Here is an 11,807-nt window from a genome sequence, read left to right on the forward strand (position 1 = left end):
AGATATATCGTCAACAACTGACACTAGATATATCGTCAACAACTGACACTAGCAATATCGTCAACAACTGACACTAGCTATATCGTCAACAACTGACACTAGATATATCATCAACAACTGACACTAGCTATATCATCAACAACTGACACTAGCTTTATCATCAACAACTGATACTAGATATATCGTCAACAACTGACACTAGATATATCATCAACAACTGACACTAGCTATATCGTCAACAACTGACACTAGCTATATCGTCAACAACTGACACTAGCTATATCGTCAACAACTGACACTAGATATATCATCAACAACTGACACTAGCTATATCATCAACAACTGACACTAGCTTTATCATCAACAACTGATACTAGATATATCGTCAACAACTGACACTAGATATATCATCAACAACTGACACTAGCTATATCGTCAACAACTGACACTAGCTATATCGTCAACAACTGACACTAGCTATATCATCAACAACTGACACTAGATATATCGTCAACTGACACTAGATATATCGTCAACAACTGACACTAGCTATATCATCAACAACTGATACTAGATATATCATCAACAACTGACACTAGATATATCGTCAACAACTGATACTCACTATATCGTCAACAACTGACACTAGATATATCGTCAACAACTGACACTAGATATATCGTCAACAACTGACACTAGCTATATCATCAACAACTGACACTAGATATATCGTCAACAACTGACACTAGCTATATCGTCAACAACTGACACTAGCTATATCGTCAACAACTGACACTAGCTATATCGTCAACAACTGACACTAGCTATATCGTCAACAACTGACACTAGCTATATCATCAACAACTGACACTAGCTATATCGTCAACAACTGACACTAGCTATATCATCAACAACTGACACTAGATATATCGTAAACAACTGACACTAGCTATATCGTCAACAACTGACACTAGCTATATCATCAACAACTGACACTAGATATATCGTAAACAACTGACACTAGCTATATCGTCAACAACTGACACTAGCTATATCGTCAACAACTGACACTAGCTATATCGTCAACAACTGACACTAGACATATCGTCAACAACTGACACTAGCTTTATCGTCAACAACTGACACTAGCTATATCGTCAACAACTGACACTAGCTATATCATCAACAACTGACACTAGATATATCGTAAACAACTGACACTAGCTATATCGTCAACAACTGACACTAGATATATCGTCAACAACTGACACTAGCTATATCATCAACAACTGACACTAGATATATCGTCAACAACTGACACTAGCTATATCATCAACAACTGACACTAGATATATCGTCAACAACTGACACTAGCTATATCGTCAACAACTGACACTAGCTATATCATCAGCAACTGACACTTGCTATATCGTCAACAACTGACACTAGCTATATCATCAACAACTGACACTAGATATATCGTCAACAACTGACACTAGCTATATCGTCAACAACTGACACTAGCTATATCATCAGCAACTGACACTTGCTATATCGTCAACAACTGACACTAGCTATATCATCAACAACTGACACTAGCTATATTGTCAACAACAGACACGAGCTATATCGTCAACAACTGACACTAGCTATATCGTCAACAACTGACACTATATATATAGCTATATCGTCAACGTACGTCGTACAGATCTAGCAAAATTTACTGGATCAAAAATGGATTTCTATCTTTAAATAGAAATTTTTTTCATAGTTTAATGAAAATAATCCCTATCTTTAATATCAATAATCTCAACCAACCCAAACCGTCTCTCTTTTCTCCCAAGGACTAACATACTGACCGGCAGCTGATGTTTTCGGCCGTTCCCTTTTTCAGTCGCTTCGCTATTAGGTAGTTACCTTATATTGACGTGCGTACATTTCGAATACACACATGTAAATAATAGGGTGTACATCTCGGTTGTCATATATCAACGCCGTATACAGGCAGAAAGCTAAAAATAGCCACATGCTGTAATTTTGCATTCAACTTTGATAAAAATAAATTTCATCTCTATAATTGTTGCGAAATAACTGCGATTCCGGAAAATATGTGTACATTGTAGCCTATAGCCTTCTCAGATACTCAAATTCTAAACATGTCATATAGGGGCCTGGCTGCTCAAATATGGGTGGTAGTACATGTAATATGTGTCGTCAACTACCATCTACTGTCTTTGTAGTTATTGTTTTCAATTGACAATTTTCTGTACATATATTTTAATTTCAGTTGAGCTTTTAAGGAGATATAAGGTGTGAATTGTTGACATCCATCCCGTTTCATGCTATACTATTTCCAGGTAATCGGGTATTTCCCGGTAATTCCGGGTAATCCGACTTTCCTCCAAAAACTGGCTGTTACCAGGGCGTTAAACAAAAGAAACCAAATATGTAGTGTATGTCTTCCCAGGTGGCGCTGACGTCATCTAGATCATCCTACAATATAAAACACAATGTTGACGTTGATACAGAAAATTCTTATAGCCATGGCCGTCTAGTGGGAACACATACATCATATATACGTAGTTGTCGGAAAGTGTCTGGGTTCGTCCCGCTGTTCTCTCTAGAGAGACCCTTTGACGTATGGAAATTGGCAAGCATTTTGTGTATGCATAACCAGACCTTATTCAAAGCGTAACACACAAACAACTAAATTCGTATCTGATGAACCATTCAAACACATTAATTTGAATTTAAAATGGTCGTGTTCGTGTTTGTATAAACCGATTTACCTCGCGTCTATGAACTTTAAATGGTACGGGGTCGAATTTATCAAAAAAAGGTTTAATAGCATTACTCTGAGATTATGGATATCAGTTAGAAAATTCAAAATTTTTCATTCATACGACCTTCAAATTGGCCGAGGTCACCTTAATGTATATGCACCTTTACACCAGGTAAATCGTATCATTACTGTAGGACCCTGGTATCCTGGGTCGGTGAAGGACAGTCATTAAATAATCTAAGGTGCTTAAGCAAAGTATTGTTCTGGACCTCTTGTTTTAGCACACTTTGGCTTCTCTAGCTTTCAAAGTGGCGACAGATAACCCTTGTTCCTCTGATAACTCATGCGTACACAATACGGGTAACCATACAGAATCCTATAAGATATTCAAATGAGGTAGACCACGTGTCATTGTTCTGGTGTCGCCTTGTTACTGGCCCAATAGATTACTGGCCCAATAGATCACTGACCCAATATATTACTGGCCCAATAGATCACTGGCCCAATAGATTACTGGCCCAATAGATCACTGGCCCAATATATCACTGGCCCAATAGATCACAGGCCCAATATATCACTGGCCCAATAGATTACAGACCCAATAGATTACTGACCCAATATATTACTGACCCAATAGATCACTGACCCAATAGATCACTGACCCAATAGATCACTGGCCCAATAGATCACTGACCCAATAGATCACTGGCCCAATAGATCACAGGCCCAATAAATCACAGGCCCAACAGATTACTGGCCCAATATATTACTGGCCCAATAGATCACAGGCCCAATAGATTACAGGCCCAACAGATTACTGGCCCAATAGATTACAGACTCAATAGATTACTGGCCCAATAGATAACTGGCCCAATAGATTACAGGCCCAATAGATCACAGGCCCAATAGATTACAGGCCCAATAGATCACAGGCCCAACAGATTACTGGCCCAATATATTACTGGCCCAATAGATCACAGGCCCAATAGATTACAGGCCCAACAGATTACAGGCCCAATAGATCACTGGCCCAATAGATCACAGACCCAATAGATCACTGACCCAATAGATCACAGGCCCAATAGATCACTGACCCAATAGATCACAGGCCCAATAGATCACAGACCCAATAGATCACAGGTCCAATAGATTACTGACCCAACAGATTACTGGCCAAATAGATTACAGACCCAATAGATCACAGGCCCAATAGATCACTGGCCCAATAGATCACTGACCCAATAGATCACTGACCCAATAGATCACTGACCCAATAGATCACAGGCCCAATAGATCACAGACCCAAAACGTCACAGGTCCAATAGATCACTGACCCAATAGATTACTGGCCCAATAGATCACTGACCCAATAGATTACTGGCCCAATAGATTACAGACCCAATAGATCACAGGTCCAATAGATTACTGACCCAACAGATTACTGGCCCAATAGATTACAGACCCAATAGATCACAGGTCCAATAGATCACTGACCCAATATATTACTGACCCAATAGATCACTGACCCAATAGATCACTGACCCAATAGATCACTGGCCCAATAGATCACTGACCCAATAGATCACTGGCCCAATAGATCACAGGCCCAATAGATCACAGGCCCAATAAATCACAGGCCCAACAGATTACTGGCCCAATATATTACTGGCCCAATAGATCACAGGCCCAACAGATTACTGGCCCAATAGATTACAGACCCAATAGATTACTGGCCCAATAGATAACTGGCCTAATAGATTACAGGCCCAATAGATCACAGGCCCAATAGATTACAGGCCCAATAGATCACAGGCCCAACAGATTACTGGCCCAATATATTACTGGCCCAATAGATCACAGGCCCAATAGATTACAGGCCCAACAGATTACAGGCCCAATAGATCACTGGCCCAATAGATCACAGACCCAATAGATCACTGACCCAATAGATCACAGGCCCAATAGATCACTGACCCAATAGATCACAGGCCCAATAGATCACAGACCCAATAGATCACAGGTCCAATAGATTACTGACCCAACAGATTACTGGCCAAATAGATTACAGACCCAATAGATCACAGGCCCAATAGATCACTGGCCCAATAGATCACTGACCCAATAGATCACTGACCCAATAGATCACTGACCCAATAGATCACAGGCCCAATAGATCACAGACCCAAAACGTCACAGGTCCAATAGATCACTGACCCAATAGATTACTGGCCCAATAGATCACTGACCCAATAGATTACTGGCCCAATAGATTACAGACCCAATAGATCACAGGTCCAATAGATTACTGACCCAACAGATTACTGGCCCAATAGATTACAGACCCAATAGATCACAGGCCCAATAGATCACTGGCCCAATAGATTACTGACCCAATAGATCACTGACCCAATAGATCACAGGTCCAATAGATCACAGGTCCAATAGATTACTGGCCCAATAGATTACTGACCCAATAGATTACTGACCCAATAGATCACTGACCCAATAGATCACAGGTCCAATAGATTACAGACCTAATAGATCACTGGCCCAATATATCACAGGCCCAATATATTACAGGCCCAATATATCACTGACCCAATAGATCACAGACCCAATAGATCACAGGCCTAATATATCACAGGTCCAATAGATCACTGGCCCAATAGATCACTGACCCAATAGATCACTGGCCCAATATATTACAGGCCCAATATATCACTGACCCAATAGATCACTGGCCCAATAGATTACTGACCCAATAGATAACTGACCCAATAGATCACTGACCCAATAGATCACAGGTCCAATAGATCACAGGTCCAATAGATCACAGGCCCAATATATCACAGGCCCAATATATCACAGGCCCAATAGATCACTGACCCAATAGATCACTGGCCCAATAGATTACTGGCCCAATAGATTACTGGCCCAATAGATTACTGGTCCAATAGATCACAGGTCCAATAGATTACTGGCCCAATATATTACTGACCCAATATATTACTGGCCCAATAGATTACAGGCCCAATAGATTATTGGCTCAATAGATTACAGGCCCAATAGATCACTGGCCCAATAGATCACAGACCCAATAGATCACCGACCCAATAGATCACTGACCCAATAGATAACTGACCCAATATATCATAGGTCCAATAGATTACAGACCTAATAGATTACTGACCCAATAGATCACTGGCCCAATATATTACTGGTCCAATAGATCACTGACCCAATAGATCACTGGCCCAATAGATTACTGACCCAATATATTACTGGTCCAATAGATCACAGACCCAATAGATCACAGGCCCAATAGATTACTGGCCCAATAGATTACTGGTCCAATAGATCACAGGCCCAATAGATCACTGACCCAATAGATCACTGGTCCAATAGATTACTGGCCCAATAGATTATAGGCCCAATAGATCACAGACCCAATAGATCACTGACCCAATAGATTACTGGCCCAATAGATTACTGGCCCAATAGATTACTGACCCAATAAACACTGACCCAATAGATCACAGGTCCAATAGATTACTGGCCCAATAGATTACTGACCCAATAGATTACTGACCCAATAGATCACAGGTCCAATAGATTACTGACCCAATAGATCACTGGCCCAATATATTACTGGCCCAATAGATCACAGGCCCAATAGATTACTGACCCAATAGATCACTGTCCCAATAGATTACTGACCCAATAGATCACAGGCCCAATATATTACTGGCCCAATAGATTACTGACCCAATAGATCACTGGCCCAATAGATCACTGACCCAATAGATCACTGACCCAATATATTACTGGCCCAATAGATCACTGACCCAATATATCACAGGTCCAATAGATCACAGGTCCAATAGATCACTGGCCCAATAGATCACAGGCCCAATATATCACTGACCCAATAGATCACAGGCCCAATAGATCACTGACCCAATAGATCACTGGCCCAATAGATTACTGGCCCAATAGATCACATGCCCAATAGATCACTGGCCCAATAGATCAAAGGCCCAATAGATCACAGGTCCAATAGATTACTGGCCCAATATATTACTGACCCAATATATTACTGGCCCAATAGATTACAGGCCCAATAGATTATTGGCCCAATAGATTACTGGCCCAATAGATTACTGACCCAATAGATTACTGACCCAATAGATCACAGGTGCAATAGATTACTGACCCAATAGATCACTGGCCCAATATATTACTGGCCCAATAGATCACAGGTCCAATAGATTACTGGCCCAATAGATTACTGACCCAATAGATTACTGACCCAATAGATCACTGACCCAATAGATCACAGGTCCAATAGATTACAGACCTAATAGATCACTGGCCCAATATATCACAGGCCCAATATATTACAGGCCCAATATATCACTGACCCAATAGATCACAGACCCAATAGATCACAGGCCTAATATATCACAGGTCCAATAGATCACTGGCCCAATAGATCACTGACCCAATAGATCACTGGCCCAATATATTACAGGCCCAATATATCACTGACCCAATAGATCACTGGCCCAATAGATTACTGACCCAATAGATAACTGACCCAATAGATCACTGACCCAATAGATCACAGGTCCAATAGATCACAGGTCCAATAGATCACAGGCCCAATATATCACAGGCCCAATATATCACAGGCCCAATAGATCACTGACCCAATAGATCACTGGCCCAATAGATTACTGGCCCAATAGATTACTGGCCCAATAGATTACTGAAAGGCCCAATAGATCACAGGTCCAATAGATTACTGGCCCAATATATTACTGACCCAATATATTACTGGCCCAATAGATTACAGGCCCAATAGATTATTGGCCCAATAGATTACAGGCCCAATAGATCACTGGCCCAATAGATCACAGACCCAATAGATCACCGACCCAATAGATCACTGACCCAATAGATAACTGACCCAATATATCATAGGTCCAATAGATTACAGACCTAATAGATTACTGACCCAATAGATCACTGGCCCAATATATTACTGGTCCAATAGATCACTGACCCAATAGATCACTGACCCAATAGATCACTGGCCCAATAGATTACTGACCCAATATATTACTGGTCCAATAGATCACAGGTCCAATAGATCACAGGCCCAATAGATTACTGGCTCAATAGATTACTGGTCCAATAGATCACAGGCCCAATAGATCACTGACCCAATAGATCACTGGTCCAATAGATTACTGGCCCAATAGATTACTGGCCCAATAGATCACAGACCCAATAGATCACTGACCCAATAGATTACTGGCCCAATAGATTACTGGCCCAATAGATTACTGACCCAATAAACACTGACCCTATAGATCACAGGTCCAATAGATTACTGGCCCAATAGATTACTGACCCAATAGATTACTGACCCAATAGATCACAGGTCCAATAGATTACTGACCCAATAGATCACTGGCCCAATATATTACTGGCCCAATAGATCACAGGCCCAATAGATTACTGACCCAATAGATCACTGTCCCAATAGATTACTGACCCAATAGATCACAGGCCCAATATATTACTGGCCCAATAGATTACTGACCCAATAGATCACTGGCCCAATAGATCACTGACCCAATAGATCACTGACCCAATATATTACTGGCCCAATAGATCACTGACCCAATATATCACAGGTCCAATAGATCACAGGTCCAATAGATCACTGGCCCAATAGATCACAGGCCCAATATATCACTGACCCAATAGATCACAGGCCCAATAGATCACTGACCCAATAGATCACTGGCCCAATAGATTACTGGCCCAATAGATCACATGCCCAATAGATCACTGGCCCAATAGATCAAAGGCCCAATAGATCACAGGTCCAATAGATTACTGGCCCAATATATTACTGACCCAATATATTACTGGCCCAATAGATTACAGGCCCAATAGATTATTGGCCCAATAGATTACTGGCCCAATAGATTACTGACCCAATAGATTACTGACCCAATAGATCACAGGTGCAATAGATTACTGACCCAATAGATCACTGGCCCAATATATTACTGGCCCAATAGATCACAGGCCCAATAGATTACTGACCCAATAGATCACTGTCCGAATAGATTACTGACCCAATAGATCACTGGCCCAATATATTACTGGCCCAATAGATTACTGACCCAATAGATCACTGGCCCAATAGATCACTGACCCAATAGATCACTGACCCAATATATTACTGGCCCAATAGATCACAGGCCAAATATATTACTGGCCCAATAGATCACTGACCCAATAGATCACTGACCCAATATATCACTGGCCCAATAGATCACAGGCCCAATAGATTACAGACCCAATAGATCACAGACCCAATAGATCACAGGCCCAATAGATCACTGGCCCAATATATCACTGGCCCAATAGATCACAGGCTCAATAGATTACAGACCCAATAGATCACAGACCCAATAGATCACAGACCCAATAGATCACTGGCCCAATAGATCACAGACCCAATATATTACTGACCCAATAGATCACTGACCCAATAGATTACTGACCCAATAGATCACTGGCCCAATAGATTACTGGCCCAATAGATTACTGACCCAATAGATTACAGGCCCAATAGATCACTGGTCCAATAGATCAATGACTCAATAGATCACATAACCAATAGATCACTGGCCCAATAGATTACAGGCCCAATAGATTACAGGCCCAAATAGATTACTGGCCCATTAGATCACTGGCCCAATATATTACTGGTCCAATATATCACAGGTCCAATAGATCACTGACCCAATAGATAACTGGCCCAATAGATTAACAGACCGAATATATTACTGGTCCAATAGATCACAGGCCCAATAGATTACATGCCCAATAGATCACTGGTCCAATAGATCACAGGCCCAATAGATCACAGGCCCAATAGATTACTGACCCAATAGATCACTGGCCCAATAGATCACAGACCCAATAGATTACTGACCCAATAGATCACTGGCCCAATAGATCACTGACCCAATAGATCACTGGCCCAATAGATCACAGACCCAATAGATTACTGACCCAATAGATCACTGGCCCAATAGATCACTGGCCCAATAGATCACAGACCCAATAGATCACTGGCCCAATAGATTACAGGCCCAATAGATCACTGACCCAATAGATCACTGGCCCAATAGATCACTGACCCAATAGATTACTGGCCCAATAGATTACTGACCCAATATATCACTGGTCCAATAGATCACAGGCCCAATAGATCACTGGCCCAATAGATTACTGGCCCAATAGATCACTGGCCCAATAGATCACTGGTCCAATAGATTACAGGCCCAATAGATCACTGGCCCAATAGATCACAGACCCAATAGATTACTGGCCCAATAGATTACTGACCCAATATATCACTGGCCCAATAGATCACTGGCCCAATAGATCACTGGCCCAATAGATTACTGGCCCAATAGATCACTGACCCAATAGATTACTGGCCCAATAGATTACTGACCCAATATATCACTGGTCCAATAGATCACAGGCCCAATAGATCACTGGCCCAATAGATGACTGGCCCAATAGATGACTGGCCCAATAGATCACAGACCCAATAGATCACAGGCCCAATAGATCATATGCCCAATAGATCACAGACCCAATAGATTACTGGCCCAATAGATTACTGACCCAATATATCACTGGCCCAATAGATCACAGGCCCAATAGATTACAGACCCAATAGATCACAGGCCCATTAGATCACAGGCCCAATAGATCACTGCTTCTCTTACAATTCAGACCTGGAATAAAGGCCCCGTTTCTTACTAAACAATTTGGCTATCTGTGAAATGGCGTCTTTGCTATTGTTACAATTAAAGCTCACACAATCTAATCCTGGTCAGAGTAAAAGGAGAGGTATCATAACGCTGTTTGAAATTGACCGGTTTACAGCGACACATTACTAATTAGAAATGGCGTGTCAAGGTATTCACAATTTATTAATGTTTAAAACTTCTTATGGACCATTTGCTCTTTGTCTATAATATTTATAAACTTTCCGAATTTTTCTATTGGTCATTAGGGGTTTGTATGTGCCTATAACCCATGGCCCTTGTCTTTTCCAACCCTAGAATTGTGACATTAAGCGATAACACAGAAGAGACTGTTACGCCATACTGACGATCTGCTGACTGATGATATGTGATGTGTAGGGCGGGAACCACAGGACCGATAGGTTGGGTTTGAATTCTGTATCACAGATAGCACCTAAATTGTTCTTCAACATGTATTCGAAGGATTGTAAGCAATATTCTTGTCTACCTCTCGAACCGACAAGACTGATTTTCACGCCGTACAAGACCTAATGGTTATCTTCAAACTGGCCCTCAAATAAATCCTTGTGTGACGATGACACGTGCTAAACGGCACACATTGTCGTAAAATTCACAGAATTACGTCACCGCCACGTCACCGCCACGTATCCTTCCTTTGTTTGGTGACAATGAAGCCTGGCGGTTTTGTCTCCGAACTGCACATCTGCTTCTGATACATGATGCTTTATGATGTCACTATGAGTAAGTCCGGTGATCATTTCACAGAGACGACGTCTATAAATACAGGGTACTAGTGTTACATCACAATTTTATGAATTTCTTAAAATAATTCAACTTTGATGTTTCTCAATATGCTAACACTAATGTAATGTTACTGTATAGACGTACTACAGTATAATGTAAAGTATAAACAACAACGCCGACCTGCATCACTATTTTAAGTACTTTACTAGTTTTTTGTGGTGGGTCGTTACAAAAGCTTTCCTCATCGAAATAGTAGAAATTAACCTTTTGATGTCAATAGATTGGCAAGAATTGTTAAGAATCACTCTCTTTTGCTCAAAAATGGGCCAAATTACTATTTTTGAATTTGAAAGGTTGGCAGGTCTGCAAACGTTACATTTATACAGTAACGCATTAAAAGTAACAACAAATGT

The sequence above is a fragment of the Pecten maximus genome, chromosome 7, assembly GCF_902652985.1.
Source record: "Pecten maximus chromosome 7, xPecMax1.1, whole genome shotgun sequence".
Lineage (NCBI taxonomy): Eukaryota > Metazoa > Mollusca > Bivalvia > Pectinida > Pectinidae > Pecten > Pecten maximus.